Genomic DNA, 19,585 nt, shown 5'->3' on the forward strand with positions numbered 1-19,585 from the left:
GAAGGTTGCGTTACTTTAAGGAATGGGAGAATCTCCCCGCTTTATAATGTCAAATATAGATGTTGTGTTAGCCTCTTCATCTGCTTTGTACACTAAGTACGCTGTGCCAATGTAGTCTGCTACGTACGAGATGTGAGTGCTAAGATGGCGTCTCTGTGGCTTCAGCGGCTTGCACGGGCGCGTGCGACGTATGGCCAATCCAGATTTATTAGTACAGATCAGTGCGTCGCATCTGCTGTTCAAACACTGAATTCATCCCACAAGGTTCAAATAAAGTTTTTGTGACACATTGTGAGTCTCTGGCGTCACTTCGCGGTAAGATGCGGAACTGCAAGCAACCGCTGTCAATTTTTCTTAGCTAATAAACTCAAATGACATGAAAATGAAACAATGAAAAAAAATAAACAAAAATGAGTATTATTAAAATAAAACAGTATAAACTAAATTTATATAAAATGTAACAAAATGAACTAGAAATAAATTATTTTAATTGCAAATTTAACAAAATAATACATTAATGAAACTCTACAATATGTATAAATCATGAGGCATTCTGTCAACTGTGCAACTGTGCAGTTTCACTTGTTGTGCTTGCTGCAGTACCAAATCAGGGCACCAGATGGTGGTAGACAGCAATTGATTTGTAGAGCAGTCTATTTCGTTCAGTCGTTCATCCACTATTCGCCGCTCGATCATTAAATCGCTAGTGTTTCTTTTAAAAAAACATATAAAACCTCATAACTCTTAACCTCACAACCAGGATATTATGTATTATGTACAGGTAAAATGGTTCATTTCGGTCATGAAGCTAAAAATGTAGTGACAGAGGTAGAGTACAGGAAATATGGACCTCAAATGATATACTGTATGATATGTAATATACTAATATTTTCCGAGTGTTTATTTATTTCTTTTTTAGAATTCATGTGCATTCATGTCCTAATCCTCATTGTGTTGCTTTTGGGATAATTTTCTTTGCGTGTGCATGTTTCCACTGGGGTACGGGGTAGTTGTGATGCAACCCTACAAACTCTGCCTAGCAACAAGCGACAAGGCCTGGCAAACTATAAATTCTACAAATAATTTCAATCATTCTGCTGAATCTGCTGCATTTTGCCTAAACAAATGAATAACACTAAGATCAGATGGTAGATACGTGAAGTACTACAATAGTTGACTGTAGTTTTGCTACTGTACTGAACTGTACTGTTTTGCTAACATGGGTGCAACAACAGTATGATTAGCTCATTTAGACAGTATTACAGTATGTACCACCAGCACTGTAAGGAACTTCACGGAGCAATTAAACAGCTTTAACTGTAAAACCCACGACAAGAACACCACATCAGCTTCCATTGTAGTCCGGCACGCACGCGTTAGCATTGAGTGGGGAGAAAGTCTGAATCACAGACCGCATTGCCAAAACAAAGCTAGCTCCCTGAGTATGTAAATGCATCCTAAACCTTTGCTTAGAAGCTGCGTCTGCCATGCCAGACTTGGCGGTACGGCAGTGCGGAGGCCGTGATGAAAATTGCATGGTGTAATGTTTTTTGGCGGCGCCGTGTGGGGAGGATGTGAGCTCGCCAGAAGATGAACCGCGCCACCTCTGGCGAGCAGGGCATGCGCCTTCATCGCTACCTTGGCCTCCTTAGACAGTATAGCGTCTCCCGACTAACCTAGCATACATTTTCGTAAATATTGAAGATCATTTAGAGTATTTTGTGAAGGCAATACAAGGGTTTTTGTAAACATTGAAGAAGTATTTGTCTTCTGCGTGTTTTTGTGAATCCATGACTTAGTCTCCAACAAGCCTAGCGTACGTCTTCGTAGATGTCAAAGACAATTTAGTCTCCAACAAACCGAACGTACGTCTTTTTGTAAGCATCAATGATTTTGAATCTTCAGTGAACCGAACAAAAGTGTTTCCGTAAATAAACGTGGAAGACAATTTCAAGTCTCCAGCTAACCTTGCCTGAGTTTTCAGAAACATCGAAGACAATTTTTGAGGGTTCCGCAAAGTCACAGAAGGTTTTGTTTTAAACCCTCTCCATAAACGTTGAAGATTATTCATGAGTGTAGTATACTGCTAAGCTAACAAGTGTTTTCACAAACATCGAAAAAGTGCCTTCTACAAAGCTAGAGTGCGTTTTTGCAAATCCGTGATTTCGACTCTTCAACAAACCAGGAATACGACTTCATAGACGTCAAAGACAATTTAGATTCTCCTGCAAACCCAACGCATGTGTTTTTGTAAGCATCTTCAGTGAAGCGAACAAGTCTTTTCGTAAACATGGAAGACGATTTAAAGTCTTCCGCTAACCTAGCATGAAGTTTTCGTAAACACTGCAGACAAGTTCGAGGCATCCGTGAAGTCACAAAAGTTTTTTTTTTTGTAAACATCAAAGACGTTTTAGTCTTTAACAAACCGTTTTCGTAAACCTGATTGTTTGTTTGTCAGCCTGTCGCAGGAAACCAGAGTAACGGATGTTGATCAAAATGTGTGACACGTGTACCTGCAACGTTAGCGTTGTCATAGCAACAATGTAAACAAGCAGCAGGCCTGCGGTGATGTCACGTCTCCGGCTGTGAGAGGGCCTTCTCGCCACCGACTCAGCTGAGCCACAGAATGCTCGCTCATTCAGTCCAATCAGGGCGGAAAATTGTGAGACAAGAGACCGACCCCTCCGCCCCCCCGGCCCACCTCGCGTACGCCCGAGAGCGCCTATCCCCCCACCCCCCCTCGTGCACTCGCTCCCTCGCTTTCTGATGACTGGCTTCCTGCGGACCCGGCGGTGCCTTCAAAAAGTGCTCGGCGGCAAGTTGGGCCTCCATTGTCGCTTTGGACTACGAGAAGCCACGGCAATGCTTTGAAGCCGCGGCAGGGTGGCGGGGGGGGGGGGGTTTAGGCGGCACTTTCATGAGCTCATGTGCACGCTTTTCCGCTGTCATTATTTAGCACCACCGGCGTTTGGCCGCTCTGACATGCAGCTCCTTTGTATTCATGAGAAAAGCGCAAAAAAACAGCCTGCGATGCAACTCTCACCGTCACACGCGTTCACTGTCAAGGTGGCCTCTGGCTTTTACACGTCGGCCGTTGTTCCTTACCTGAGTAGGAGTATCTCATGAAAGGTCATTTGCCTTGTCAGTCAGTTAGCACCTCGGCCTAAGTCCGTTTTGGGCTGAAACCGAACTCCCAAGTTTTGGGAGTTCGGTTTCAGCACTCTTCCGCACTTGGCCACTAGGTAGCGCCACTACGCTCTCTAAATCCCGGCTAGGTGGGACACACACAAGTCAGACTAGATAGGACAGCTCTAGTCTGAGAAGTTGTTGTAAGAGCTGGTGTATTTAACCTCTTTTTATTTTGTCTTTTTGCTGTTTGAGTCGCAATAAAACATTTCTGCCTGCCCCAGAATAAAAAAATGGTACGGTTCTGTCCACCATGAACCAGGAAGTAGCCTGCTAGCTATTAAAAAGATCAACAAACCGGCTCTCCACGATTTGACCACTTCTTATTTTATTATCCTTTTGCTGTTTGAGTCACAATAAAACATTTATCCCAGAATCAAAAAATGGTACGATCCTGTCATCTTACGGTACTTCAGTCCTCCATGAACCAGGAAGTAGCCTGCTAGCTAAAAACAGTAAACCAAATACATGTTTATTTTGACTTTTAGCTGTTTGAGTCACAGTGGAACCTTCCCCCCCGCCCCACAGTCAAAAATGGTACGGTCCTGTCATAACAGGTCAATCCACCATAAATCAGGAAGTAGCCTGCTCGCTATTAAACTACTAAATGGACAGGCAAGCAAAACAAACATGATTTATTCACTTGTTATTTGCGTATCTTTTTGGCGTTTGGGTCGCAGTGGAACAAAAATATTAAGAGAATGTAATCTAACAAGAAAAAGTTGTAATTTTACGAGAATAATTGTAATATGAGGAAAAATAAAAAAATTTCATTAAGATGAAATATTAAAAATCGTATTTTTAGAGTTGCAATGTGAAAAACAAATCAAACAACAAATACAGCACTTTTTTTTTTTAATTAGGTTGCGAAAAAAGTTATAATTTTACAAGAATAACGTCAAATTATCTTTGGACGAAAGTCAAAATTGCGAGAAAAAAATGGCAGAAATGGCAAAAACAGCCGTAATTTTACGAGAAAGTCGAGAAAAATGTCACATTCTAATGAGAAAAAAGTTGCAATTGTACAAGATTAAACTTGTAACATTATGAGGAAAAACAACGCAAAATTTTCCAAAAATTTTTGGAAAATTAGGTTGAGGAAAAAGTTGTAAAATGATGGGAATGACGTCATAATATTATGAGAAGAAAGTTTACGGAAGTTATTTAAGAAGAAAGTTGAAATATTTGTAAATTGTAAAAAAAACCCCTACAAAAATGGGGGGAAAAGAGCAGAGTGAAGTCGATACCAATAAAAGGCTTTTTCGACCATATGACAAACGTATAACTTCTTAGCATGTCAACTTGTGTTGCCTTACAAAATATCAAGGTGGCAAACTTGCATCCTTTCGTTTTTCGCTATGTGGCCACCCCTGCTTTAAGATGTAAGGAACCCCAGTCCCAAAATGGAAAAAAAGGTATGCTCCTGACATCATAGGTCTATCCTCCATGAGCCATGGACCAGGACGTAGACAGGTGGACAAACAAACACAATTATGTTTTTGTTTGAGTTTTTGTATCGGACACGATTAGCAAAGATTCCCCAGAGAGTATTATTTCTCTGTCCGCTGTCTGTCTCGCTCGTGTTTGACTTTGCGTCAATACAAACTCTGACAGAACCTTCTGTGGTGGCCTTGGGCGTCCGTGTTTGTTGAGTCAGCACTTTTGAGTGGCGGGACTGGTGAAAAGCAATATCCTGCTCCGTAGGGGACAGACTCTCATTGGACATTCATTTGTGCTTTCTGTTGTGTTTTGTCTTTGAGGTGAAAGGAGAAGAAAGGCTGGAAAAGCCAACACAGGACACAATGATCCGTCCTCGTCCACGGTTTGCCCTCGCTCGTTGTCCACTCATGCATGGAGGTAGGGTGGGGTGTCCACTGTCCAGGCTCCGTCTCCAGGCAATATAGCCTTTCTTTGGAGTTAAGCATCAACGCAAACATCTGACTTGAAAGCCAACACTGAGGGGGCGTTTGCGTGATATCGCTTTCAATAAAAAAACATTTTAGACCAGGGCTGTCAAAGTGGCCGGTAATATGTGACTAAATATTACACAAATAATGATCTGCTTTGTCAAAAACAGGATGGCAAGAGTTTTCTTCAAATAGCTTAGCATACAGTGCTAGTCAAAAGTTTGGAGACGCTTTGTCATGCTTTTGAATGAGAAGGTGTGTCTAAACTTTTGACGGATACTGCGTAGCAACCTACATTCGATCGTTTTTTGTGTCACAAAGGATAGCAAAATTACAACTTTATTTTGTTTTGTTTGATTCTCACCTATAACTGTAAGAAAAACAACCTATTTTGTCAATAACTCATTCAGTCCCAGACATTTTTCAAAAGACAACCCCTTCACTACTCATTTTAGACGATTTTGACTGATTTTAAAGGCACACAGAAAACCAGCCATTTTCAAGCATAACTTTCACTTTAACACAAATGTTTTTCATAACAACTATACCAACAAAAACAACACAAAAACGTGTTGTTTTTACATCAAAATAATTTATTTACAAATATGACACAATGAACTATTTACAATTTTCACATTTGGAACTAAACTGTGTGTGTGCACGCGTGCATGCCCGTGTGTGTGTGTGCAGGCATTAAAATTTCCTTACAATGCGAAACCTTCTGCACTCCTCCATGCTCTTCCACTTCCTCCTCGCTGTCGAGTGTGGTTTCGCATGCAAAAGATCCATGTGCAAAAAAAACTTAAAAGACGTATAAATACGTCTTTGGGATCGTGCGTTCGGGTTTATAAAAACGTATAAATACGTCTTTGCTATTGAATGAGTTAATATTTCAAATCTATGCTACTAAATTGACATTATTTTTGTCATAATATGATATTATTTATTATTATACTTATTTTCGTAAAATTTAGACTTTTTGTAGTTAGAATACAACTTTTTTCTCTTAATATTTTGATTTCATTCTCATAAAATTATAGCAGTTTTTTCCATTCTGACAGTTTTTTCCAACTATTTCAACTTTCTTCTCGGAATTATGTCTTTATTCCCATAATATTTTCACTTTATTCTTACAACACAACTTTTTCCGCAACCACATTTTCCAAAAGTGGAACTTTATTTGTGGTTTTGTTTAATTTTTCATATGATACATTTTTTAAAAAGTATTTTTATTTAATATTTCAAATTAATGCTATGAAAATGAGGTTATTTTTCCTCATTATAATGAAATAGAAAAATAAAATTACTTTATTCTTGTAAAATTACTGCTGTTTTTTTCCATTTCTGCCATTTTTTTCAGCTTTCTTTTTGTTTCTTCTCATAAATAATCTTCTCGACTTTATTCCCATAATATTTCCACTTTATTATTGCAACATAACTTTTACTGAAACCAAATTTTGCTACAAAAATTATGTTTTTTTTCCTCAAAATATTACATTTTTCTTTTTTCTCGTTAGATTACAACATTTTTCTCTTAGTATTTTGACTTTGTTCTTGTAAAATTACTGCTGATGTTTCTATTTGCGCTGTTGTTGTTTTTTTTCCGCGAGCCAATAAAAAAACAGCGGTGGCCGCTAATGGCCCCTGGGCCGCACTTTGGACACAGCAAAGTAGGATTCCTTATTTATAAGTGGAATATTTTTGTAGTTAGAGCATAGAAAACCTGTTTACGACCTTCTAAATACATTTTTATAACATTGTTAGAGCCCTCTAAACATGAAATAACACCCCTATAGTCATCTTTACACTCATATTACCCAATATAGTAAACATAATAAGAGAAAATACGCCATTTAAGACATAATACGACTCATTGTTGTGTGTGTAGCTTTAACAGGAAGTGACGTCGGGGATTCAGAGTTGAGTTTCATCTTGGCATGGGTTACGGCCGCAACAGTAGTTCATGGTAGGGATTATTATTGTGCCAGTTGTGAGATCATTCAAACCTGCAATAAAAGCCAAGTCTGGTGCTTGTGTGTCTCATTGAACATTACAGTTAGAGTACTGACACCTAGTGGCCAGTGTGGAATATGAAATATCATCACAACGTCTTTGAAAGCGTCTTCTGACTGCCTTCTATTTGTATTTGACTTCACTTTTATGCTTGAAAATGCTTCATTTAGGCCAAATAAACATACATTGGATTACTAAGAGGCCGTAGTCAACCACAAAACAGCATGATTTATTGATTCATATAGTTTTGAAAAACCGTGACAGAGTGAAGACGCCAAATTTGAAGAGCAAAGTGGCGAGGGGTTACTGCAGTACTACTAATAATACTACTCATGCCATTTTATCATGAAAAATATTTCATATCCCCAGTGGATTTTTTTCTTACAAACACTCAAAAACTTTTGTCCATCAGTTTATTGCGTCTTCTAAGAAATGTTCTCAGTTCCTTAACACATTTCACCCAGATGTGCTTAGTATGTGTTGAGTATGTGAAATACGAACAGAGAAGTCTGGGAGTATGATGACTCGTCATGTGAACGAAGCTTATCAGCGGACGAGGCGGCTTTGTTCTTCTTCTGCTGTGGAGCGAGGCCATTTACCATGAAAAGAAATCCCCCCACTTCACGCTGCATTTCCCAAACAAGCAATGCACATTTAAATATAAGCATCAAAGTATGGCCCTGCCCTTCCAGACGAGCCACAAATGAAGATCCATGCGGCGTCGCCGAGGTTGACATTATCCCTGAGAAGATACGTTCTAAAAACAGCCTCCCCCCGTCGCGGCCTGATGAACCTGCTGGCTGCCGCGTGTATTTTTACACGACATGTTTATCCTCCATCCTGTAATTTAGCCTCGTCCGTCTGTCTGTCTGTCTGCCTTTCGGGGAAGGAGAGAGCCTGTGGCCGCTGACCGCCGGGATGGGGATGCAGCCCCGTCTGTGCAGGCTGGAGCTCAGCATTTCCATCCACAGGCTCTTTGTCCCCCAGGCTCGGCAGGAAACCTGCTGGTTCTCCAACCCGTTCAATAAGTAGCTGAAGTCAAAGATTAAAACCGACATGATCCTTGGCGTTTCCTCTTGGGCCGAGCCTCTCCAAAAATGTAGTTCCCCCGCCCCGTCATACCAAGAACGCTATTAATTTTGTGTAATGCAGGTTGTCTATTATATGAGGTAAGTGAAAAACAAACATAAATGCTCTTATATCTACATTCGATAGTGCTAAACTGCTCTTAAATACGGTTACAAAAGTAACCCTATTCATTTTGGAGCCATAAGCGACATCGAAAGCCCAAAGTTGCTGAAGTCAAACTTGCTGTTTGTTGTCGATTTTGGAAGGATTTTCAGCTTCTCCAACCAGTCAGAGGTTATTTTCCCCTGTCATATCAAGAACACTGCTGATTTTGTGTAAGATACACACCAATTTGTGTATTATATGAGGCAAAAGAAAAAAAAAATACAACATAAACGCTGTTCTGTTTACATTTGATAGTTGTAAACTCCTTTTCCAATTAAAAGCAGCAAGAACCCTACAGATTTCTGAGTGATTACCAACAGCCCAAAGTTGCTCAAGTCAAAAATTAAAAAAAACAACATTCCTTGTCGTTCCTTGTCGTTTTTGGAAAAAGTCTCAGCTTCTCCAAGCATGTCATAGCAAGAACACTATTGCTTTTGTGTAAGACCTGGCTGGGAATAGCCAAGGTAGCAAAGATCAAAGATAAAAAGCACAAATGTTTCTTGACGTTTCCTATAGTTTTTTCATCTTGAGCTTCTCCAAAAATTGAAAAGTGCAAGCAAGAACACTATTTGTTTGTTGGAAGGATTTTAGCCACATGTTAGCTGAGATGTAATTCTCTTCTTATGATTGTACAACTGTCTCCCTCACACTTTCATGATTTGGCTTTGGCGGAACAATAAAATCAGAACAGAATCAAATTCAGACAAGTTGCGCAAGACTTTAAGACCAGTTGAACAATTGCAAGAATGTACATTTTGCACTGTTGGATCGTAAGGAGGGTCTAAGTACAGCTTCAAAATGCAAAAAGAAGAAATGGGAGTGATTTCAAAATGTTGCAAACAAGCAAGTGAAATGGGCTGTTCATCAGCTGAACAAAAGTTTAAGGCCGCAGCCTTTAAAAGTCAAAGTCTTGGCAAAATGTACGTAGATTTAATGTGATTTACCTGTCGTGTCAGCTATTCACACTGTCTTGATCTCTTGGCGGCAAAGGCAAAAACGTGGTGGAGTTTGGTGGTGTTGAGCTGCATTAGCAAGGCCTCTCGCAGCGCGTCATTGCTGCTGAGATTGGGAAACTTCTTCAAAGGCTCATGGAACAAAGAAGTCAAGTGGTAGACCCAAAAAAAATGAGCCAGAGGATCTCATTGGCTGTTACTGGTGCCCAGTGCAGTCCAATAACCATCAGACAGCATCTGCGAGAGAAGACTTTCAAAAACAAAAAACATCTTCAAAGGCCTCATCTCCTTCAACGCCACAAAATTGGCCGACTGGAATGTGCATGAGCGCACCAAACATGGGACATTGAAAGGTGGAAGAAAGTTTCATTCTCCCTTGACAGTCCAGATGGCTTCCAACGTTACTGGCATGACAAGGAGATCCCACCTGAGATGTTTTCCACATGGCACAGTGGAGGGGGCGCCTTCATGACCCGTCAATGGAACAATGAATCCTTCAGGTTGTGGAGGGGCGACAAACGGCAGCCAGCTATGTGGAGATGTTGCAGGGCGCATCCCTCATGACTGAAGGCCCTCGTCTGTGTGGTAAAGACTGACTTTTTCAACAGGACAACGCTGCACTTCACAAAGGACTTTTTCCAGAGGAATGAGCTCACTCTTTTGGACCATCCTGCATGTTTCCTTGATCTAAATCCAATGGAGAACATTTGGGGATGGATGGCAAGGGAAGTTTACAAAAATGGACATCGGTTCCAGACAGTGGATGCCCTCCGTGAAGCCATCTTCAGCACCTGGAGCAACATTCCCACTAGCCTCCTGGAAACACTGGCATCAAGCATACCCAAACCCATTTTTCAGCTGATTAACAAGAATGGCGCAGCAACTCATTTGTAGTTTAGTGCAAGAAAACGATTGGTTTTGAGCGAGATCTGAAAGACAATGCCCACAGTGGTGAAGGCCAAAGATAGAAACGAACACATGTTCCCTGATATTGCTACTAAAAGAGACAGCCATCTTCAAACTTTGAAGCTCTGCTTCTTCTGTCAGAGCAAGAACGCTATTCATTTTGAGATGTGACAGAACAGTCACTGCTGATGAGTTGAAAAACAAAAAAACAAGTAGTTTTATGTTATCTTACTTCTCTTGTCAGTCGTTCAAACCAATCGTCTTTTCAAATTTGGGGTATTTTTCTGTGACAGCAAGAACCCTATTGATTACAGTCTTTGTATTGGATGCACAAGGGGTGCCTAATGAAGTGTCCCACCCCAAATCTTGTTTTGGGCCGAGCCAATCATCTCAATTAGACTGTGCAGCGTGAGACAAAGGCGGCAGGTCAAGCATCAATTAAGCGGTGCCATGACAGGACCTGCTCTCTGTCACGTCCCCCCCGAAAGGATGCGAGTGAGTGATGATGACGGTGGGTGGGATCTGGGGGAAAAAGGGGGACAGCATGTGGGACGATGGGAAATCCCCTTCTGTCGCTCCGAGCCAGGCAGACATGAGGCTGCGAGGTGAAAACCGGCGAGGGGGCGTTTGGGTACAGGCGGCGAGTACTGTCGGTTGTCACGTTGCGTTTGTGGCGCGGTGGAAAAAGTGAGCATCTCCTGACGGGACCTCATTATCTCATCACCTCTGAAGTGACTCACTGAGGCCGCGCTCGCGTGCGTCCTGCTTCTTTCACGAAGCCTTTTGATCTCGCTTTCCGACGCTCCGGCGGTTGGTCGGTCGGCGTCGGCGTTTGCGTTGTGTCCCGTTGGACCTCGTTGGCCTTTGTCGACAACTTCTCATGGCCGATTAGGCGCACTGAATCGACGACGGTGCCGTCGGTGAGAAAAATCGAGCATCTGATCCGATGGAGCGAATCGGCACACGAGAGACCAAGCGAGCGAGGCAGCGGGTTTTACTGAAAGAACACACAGGTTTTTTTTACATCTTTGACATTTTGGGTCACTCTATTAAGAAAATATATGGTGGACAACTGAAACCAATCAAATGAGAGCAGCGCTTCTAAAGAAATATGTCTTTGTTGGCGCCCAACCAACCAAAGAACAAGAACATATGCGATGGTCCACTTTTCCATTTTGGAGTCTTCGCACCTTTGACTTCCTAACGTTGACTGATTGGATGCCAGTCCAACAAATGCAATTACACAGGCGACTGCGCGCTCAACAGACCCGAATGTAAGCTGTTATGAATCGCCAGACGGACGACGTGCTAAACGCCACAACGTGAGGACAACACAATGCAAGAGTGGTTAGCATTGATGCCTCACAGCCTAAAGACTGTGGGTTCAAATTTCCGATCGGTTCTTTCTGTTTGCCGCTGGGTTCATTGAAGTCTCTAATGTATGTGCACGAAATTCCATCCATCCATCTTCTTCTGCTTATCCGAAGTCAGGTCGTGGGGGAAGTGGCCTAAGCAGGGAAGCCCAGACTTCCCTCTCCCCGGCTACTTCATCCAGCTCCTCCCGGCGGATCCTGTGGCGTTCCAGGCCAGTTGAGAGACATAGTCTTGCCAGCATGTCCTGGGTCTTCCCCGAGGCTTCCTACTGGTCGGATGTGCCCTGAAAACCTTGGTAGGCATCCTGACCAGATGCCAGAGCCATCTTATCTGGCTTCTCTCATTGCGGAGGAGCTGCGGTTCTACTTTCTCCCAGTGCTTGACATCTCAAAGGGAGATCCCAGCCATGCTACGGAAGAAACTCATTTCGGCTTCTTGTACCCACTGTCTTTTTCTTTCGGTCACTACCCAAAGCTCATGACCACAGGTGAGGGTAGGAGCGTAAATCGACTGGTAAATGGAGACCTTTTCCTTTTTGTCTCAGCTCCCTCTTCACCACAACAGACTGATGCAGGGTCTGAATCGCTGCTGACGCTGCACCGATCTGCCTGGCAATAATGCAAAATTGACAGTGAACATCGTCTCTGCATTTAACCCGTCCTCTTGAGGAGCAGTGGGCGGCCACCGTGCAGTACCCGGGGACCGGACCCGGGTTGTGGGCCAGCAAAGCAACCCTGTGTGAGTGACTCTGGAGACAAAGTAGCCAAAGTGTCTTGCTCAAAGACACAAATGTTGTGACTGGGATGGAGGTAACCACCAACTCTCAAGTTACTGGATAACCCCTCTACCTCCTGAGTCACATCGGGGTCTCTAATTAAGGTAGCTTGATCTACCTCGGCATGCGCTTTAAAATGTTGGGTTAATATAGTTTCTATTTCCTATTCGCTTAACCACTGAGTCTCCTATAAATATCGTGTTTGTGGTCTACAAAAGCAAGTAAACGCCGTGGCCTCTCGTTAGCACCCAGTCAGAAAACATTGGCATTAACAGCTATGGCTGTAGGCAACCCCCTGATTGTTGTTGGGGTTTTTTTTAACCCTTTACCACTATTACAACATTGGTTCTGTTGCTGCCGTGTTCTGAAGAGTATTTGTTAATAAATGAGCATTTGGCCAGAGAGCTACATTTTCTGTTACACTTTCTCATGCACCCTACATCATTATTAAAGTTACTTACCACTTACCACTTACTAATTAATACCTCGGCCCTTTTTGTGCTTTATGTAATTTACGTTTACGTAATTCTCTTGGCTGTGCTGCAACTTGAAGATTTCGCCTGTCAGCTGTTGGCCCCGCCCCTTAACTGTAGCGAAATAAAGCAGCTTAGATGTGCGGGCTCCACAGGTAATGAATTCAACAGTCCTGAGTGGGACATTGAAGTCTTTTTGGTGTTATATCGCTTGACACCTGACGCCTGCAGCTCTGTGACCGGAGCCATCAAGTTGCCAGGGCACCCCCGTGATACAAAACAAACGCACCCACTGTTATTCTTTACCTGGGTGAGGTCATGCGGCTCAGCTTACGTGACATGTGCACGCTCACAAGTAAAGTTTGATGTTTTAAAGACCCTTCTTTCAGGTGTTTTTTGGGTTATTACTTAGTCATACTTACTTTCGTATTCCACACGGGCTGCAGAAGAAGAAAAATGCGATTACAATTGTAGCGCAAGAAATGAATGTAGTCACAAAAAGAAGAGAAAGGGAAACACACGTCTCTGTCCTGGCTGCTCAGTACAACATGTATACACTCGATCAACTTTCCATTTTACTGTTGGCAGTGATTAACTTCTTTTTACACTTGTGTGACCCTTACAGGATGTTAAAATGTGACCTAAAACATCGCCTGCGCCGTTATTAAGGGTTTTATGATGTCCACAGTTCGACCCTGGAACTGATTACTTATGTGTTCATGATTTCCTATGAGGGGAAAAAAAGGTTCCTGAGTCAAATCATTAAAAAAAACACCATCAATTTAATATCATAATTGCTTTGTACAAGTACAACTAAATGCATATTTACACTTCACACAAATTATACAATTATAATTATTTCATAATATATTTGAATGACAATAAATAAATTAATTAAAATACATTTTTTGTTGTTATTTTAATTTTACATGTTTTTACTTAATTAAATTGTATTAAATACTTATTTTGTTATGATTAATGTAGTTTATAATTTAATTAAATACAATATTTACATTTTATTTTTCCTCAACATGGTTGCAGTTTAACAAGAATTTAAATGCACATTTTTTTTGTGTAAAAAAGAAATAAATAAACCCCCTCAAATTCCTTACTGCTACTTTTATTTTTACACACTAAACCTCCTGTCACTCAAATCCTGTTTTTCTCAATCTCGAGGAATTCATTTGGCAGCCATAACATGTCATTGCAACGACACAATTGCTCATTGTTGTTTTGTTTGCTTATTCCAAACAAACCGCTGTCATGAAATGCATCTTTTTTTTTTTGTACAACCCCCTCAAGACACCACGAACATAAATATGTTGTTGCACGGTAGCAAAAAGTATTGAGAAAGATTGACAATTAATATTAGTAATATGTTAGCTGCAGGTGCGGTGGGCTTTAATCTACCCGGCAACAAGCACATCAAAGGCAGTTGTTGCGCTTGTTGTTGATGGGACGTCCTCCCCTCGTCTCCTACCACCTATATGACAAACTGATGACACCCCCCAGCCCCATCACCTAATAACCCCCCTCTCACTTCAAAGTGAAAGCGGGGAATCCCAAATCATTATCATGTTGAGGTGTCGGCTGATTAGAGCGGCCATTTCCTTGTCGTAAAATTGCTCTTTAGATGTCCGAAAAAAAAAAAATACTAAAAATAATTACATCTTGGAAGGCTAGGTAGCTAGCATTCCCGTACCCGTTTTGAAGACGTGGAAGAATCCTTGGCAGAGGAGGCTGGGAAAGTGCGTTAGACTGCAGGGGGGGATTACTTTGTAGTAGTTTGTAGTTTAAATTTGAAATGTACAGCATCTTTTGTCACGCCAGTCCTGGAAGTTTTCTGACAAACCTGGTGTGGTCACCCCGTTGGACCGGTGCCCACTCAGGTGTGTCACGTCACAAATGATTAGACTAATCAGCTTCCTAGAAATATGGATATAAATGCGGCCTTAAATCACTTTCGTACATTTTCTGCTGGTAATATTCTGACTTTATTCCCATAATATTCTAACTTTTTCCCCAACCTAATTTTTCCAAAAATCACATTATTTTTTCTTTAATAATTCCACTCTATGCTACTAAAATTACATCATTTTCCCCTATAATATTATGAGTTTATTCTATTAAAATTGTGACTTTTTTTCCCTCACTTAATACAACTTTTTTTTTCTTTATTCTGACTTTATTCTTGTAAATGACTTGGGTTTTTTTTTCATTTCTGCTGTTATTGTTTGTTTTTTTTAAATTTTCCAACTATTTGAAATTTGTACTTGTCAATTTTCTGTTCATAAATAAGATTATGACTTTATTCCCATAATATCCCCACCTAATTTCCCCAAAAATGACAACTTTATTTTGTTTTGTTTGTTTCTCATAATATTACGACTTTTTTTCTTTAATATTTCAACTGGATGCTATTAAAATGACATTATTTTTCCTCCTAATATTCCAAGTTTATCTGAGAGCTCAACTGTGATCGTCTTTCACAGGCTCAGGAGAGATGGAGCCGCGCCAGAATGCACGAGTCGGCAAGACGAGGTGTTACGTTGTTGCTTTACTTGCCACCGCTCACGTTGCTGCGTCCTGATTTTTAAGAAATAAGCCTGAAGCGACAAGCTAGTATACCAACTGTTTATTCGCAGGTTTGTGCAAATTGAGTTCAGCAAGGTATGAGCAGCATATCATGCACTGTCATGACTAAAGCAGCCACCCTGACTTCTTTCATAGTTTGATTACATGACACCAGCAAAGCGCCACAATTTGTCTGCAGACTGGCGCAAATTCTGTGTCCAATCTATCATTTTTTTCTTCCTCAGTTGAGTGACGCATAACGGTAAGCAGCATATCCTGCACTGTCATGACTAAAGCCAGCCAGCCATGTGCATGTTTTGCATCAAATCCAACCCTGATTTATTTAAAAAAAAAAATCCCGACACTAACATCGCCTGAGCAGAACCAATCTTTGGAGCCATTCCTCGTGACGTCAGGTTCAGCAAACGCAGCACGCGTGGTATTAAACACCAGCATGGCTGCCAGATCCGGTGAATTTTGATACGGTACGGAGCAGGGGATGGCTTGGAAAGATGAGTGGCGGGCAAACAGATGTCTTCCGGTGCAGAAAATAGTTCCTGGCAGAGCCAACAGAAGGACATCTCCAAGGGAAATGATAAGGTCTCAGATGAACCGACCGTTTATACCAGCGGTCCCCAGCCTTTTTTGACCCACGGAGCGGCTCGTGTTCCCACAAATCTCAACATGACAGCGATCTAAGGCGGAAAACTAAAACGGTAACATCAAATCAAAAGCACAAAATGAATACAGACCCACAAACCACCACTATGAGCCTGGGGTTTGTTTTTCAGAGAGAAGATTATTATGTCGCTGTTTGACGTGATTTGTGCACCAACAAATATGCACATTAGCACTCAATAACGTCATCAAAACTTACCTTTATGAACTCCCACATAGTATCAGCATTTGGGACCAAAAGGGGTGAAAGGAAAAGGCTAAAAATACAGTATGGTAGTTTATCTGTGTAGCTTGGAAGAAAATTAGCACACGTACAATTAGGCCTGTCAGACTAATCGATTAATCGAGCGATTAAAATAAAGTCGATAATTATGCCGCTAAATGAACATATGCATGCATGCATGTTTCATGCGTGTCTCTCTGAGCCACACAGGCTGCATGACAAGAGGGTTCACTCTGCATCTGTCTGTGCAATTTTGTTCTATAGTGGAATGAACAGAGAACGCGAACCGTCCTCTCATTCAGCGTCTTTGTGGAGGCGAGGCTACTAGTGAGTGCTCAGAGTGCTAGCAGCAAAAAAAGCAGAAAATAAGCATACGCTAACATGAATGAAGGCACAGAAGCGATGGCTTCTAAGGCGAACGCAACCGCCCCAGTGTGAGAATATATCTGTTTTAAACAGAATGAACAAGGTGAGCGCAGGAACACCGACAAACCGATATGTCGCATTTGTTCAAAAGTGGTGACGAGGAAGAAGGGGAAACAACCAACTTGTATGCACACCTGAAACACAACCATCCTTTTCAGTTGTCCCACCTGGGAAAAAAAACTACCGCTGGAGGTGCAGCGGAGCCTTCATCCCGACAGCCAACGCTTACTGAGGCATTTGGTCGGCAATGTAAATATAAACAAAATAGCGCAAAATGGTGCGCGCTTAAAGACAGTGTCGCTCGCTGCATTGCAAAAGAAATGCAACCTTTCAATATGGTTATGTGGAATATATGGTATAGATTTTATGCCATATAATTAATGAAAAAATGGTCTAAAATATGGTGTCGATACGATCGATTATCAGCGATAATCTGTAGCACAATTAATGACCAGAAAAATTTGTTATCGTGACAGGCCTACGCACAGTGGTGCATTCAAGGACTGTCGAATAAAGTGGGATTGCTCGCAACAAACAACATATACATGCAAAAACTGTGGCATTTGGAATTCTATCTTATTTTTGAAATAAAATAATGACCCATAATTCAAACATTTACATTTACATACAATTCAATGTAGTTATTTACAAATGTATATTTTTTAAGTGAATTTTTATTTATTTTTATCATTGCACCTGAAAGTTTCTCACTTCCCGGTGGTTGGGGAACCCCACTTTGTACGACATTTTTACGCAGAAAAAAAGCTTTTTATTCAAAAGTGCAATTTGCTGGAACATTCAACAGCTATTGAAGTAGGATTGTGGTCTAGTTGTTTATACTGTCCATTGACTTTCATTTCTTTTGCCACAGGGAGCAGCATCAAGGCACAACACACTTCCTATACACACTCGCCGGACCTCTTGACACTTTGAAGTCAAGTGTTGAAGTCTTTTTGCATTCATTTTATTGTACACAGCTGCACATACAAGGATGCATGTGAGTGGTCTGCGTGAAGGGAGCCAATGAATGCTTGACTGTCATCATTTTACAAAACAGAAATGAATGCAAAACAGTAGTGATTGTAACTTGCACTTACATGCTAAGAAAAAACATATTCTGAAGTCACAGCAATGCTTCATTCTGTCATTTTTGCCCTTCAGCAAACTTTATACTCCTGTTATTCATTATTTATTATTATTTATTAATGTATTCATTCATCATTGTGCAATTCTTATGCTGCAGGAGTTAGCCAGTTAGCCTCAAATTTATTTAAACTTAAGAACTTAAGAAGACAAAAACGTACCACTTCCACACAGAATGGGAGGACAACTTTTTTTCACTCTATCATGTCGGACATGTTGTGGCTGACTTCATGGCTTCATGCGGTGTTCAGGTAATGTAAGGTAATGTCTTGATGTTTTGTGTCATTACTACCGTCTAGTAATATATATATAATAATGGACTAATAATATACCATGGTCTACCGCGAAAAAGGGATAATTTATTAATCTCTTCATTTCTGAAAAAACGCAATAATCAAGCTGCTATTTTACGAGGGACGACTGTGTAGGCAAATGGGGGCGTCAAAAAAATTTGAAAAAAATTCACCTTCAAAATACAGTAATCCCTCATCTCGCGCTTCGAATTTTGCAGTGTCACTTTATCACGGTTTTTCAAAGATATATCAATAAATCATGCTGTTTCATGGTTGAATAGGCCTATGATTAGTAAAAAAAATATGCATAATTAAGCTAATTTGACTTTTTTCCCTAAATTAAGCATTTTCCAGCATAAAAATGGCTAAACAAATGAAAAAAAAACAAATATAAAGCATTCAGAAGACACATTCAAAAATATTGTGATGATGTAGTATTTTACACTGGTCACTGGGTGTCAGTAATGTCACTGTCATGTTGGGTGAGACACACAAGCACCAGACTTGATTGCCAGAACAATAGGCTTTTATTGCAGTTTTTTGAGTGATCTCACAACTGGCACGATAATTCCTAACACGTGCTACTGTTGCGGCTGTAACCCACGGCAAGCTAAAACTCAACTCTGAACCCACGACGTCACTTCCTGTCCGCCCCCTCCTCTTAGCTCCCCTCACACCGGAACACATTTACAGCAATACACACAAGTAAAAGTCCTATATAGGTCTTATATGTCTTATTTCTTTTATTATGTCTACTATATTGGGTAATAGGTGTGTAAAGGTGACTATAGGGGTGTTATTTCATGTCTACAGGGCTCAAATAAGGGTGTAAACAGGTTTTCTATGCTCTATGTAAACAAGGAATCCTACTTTGTGGAAATTCACTTATCACAGTTGGGTCTGGAACCAATTAACTGCGAGGGATTACAGTAGCCTATAGGTATTTTATATTCTTTTTGTGTAGTTATTATATCTAGTTACTGCATACTGTAAATGTACTGTAGCCTATTTTTGCTTGCAAGTGTGTGGCTAATTAAAGTGATGTTGATTTTTGTATTTATAATGTATACGATGCACTATTATTATTTATTCACTTATTTGCAGGATTTTTATTTTGTGTGTATTTATTTTGTTTTCATAGGTTTCCCCAGTTTCATAGAAAAATAACAACAAAATTGTTGTGGATATGCTTTTTTTTGGATACACAAAACCTGAATGACTCTCACGTGCATAAACGTTGTACAACAGTGCTGATTGCTGCGTGCATCTGAATGCTTGATGGGCACACGCTACGCTACCGAGCCATTGCTCTACATCACACGTGTACGCGCACAGTGTGTTGCATGTGCGTGTCCACGCGTGGTCCCGTGATGCTGCACGCTGATTGGCTGCCGGCACATGACTTGCGCTCCCCCATCCAGCGCTCAA

Source organism: Dunckerocampus dactyliophorus, chromosome 3, assembly GCF_027744805.1.
Source record: "Dunckerocampus dactyliophorus isolate RoL2022-P2 chromosome 3, RoL_Ddac_1.1, whole genome shotgun sequence".
Taxonomy (NCBI): domain Eukaryota; kingdom Metazoa; phylum Chordata; class Actinopteri; order Syngnathiformes; family Syngnathidae; genus Dunckerocampus; species Dunckerocampus dactyliophorus.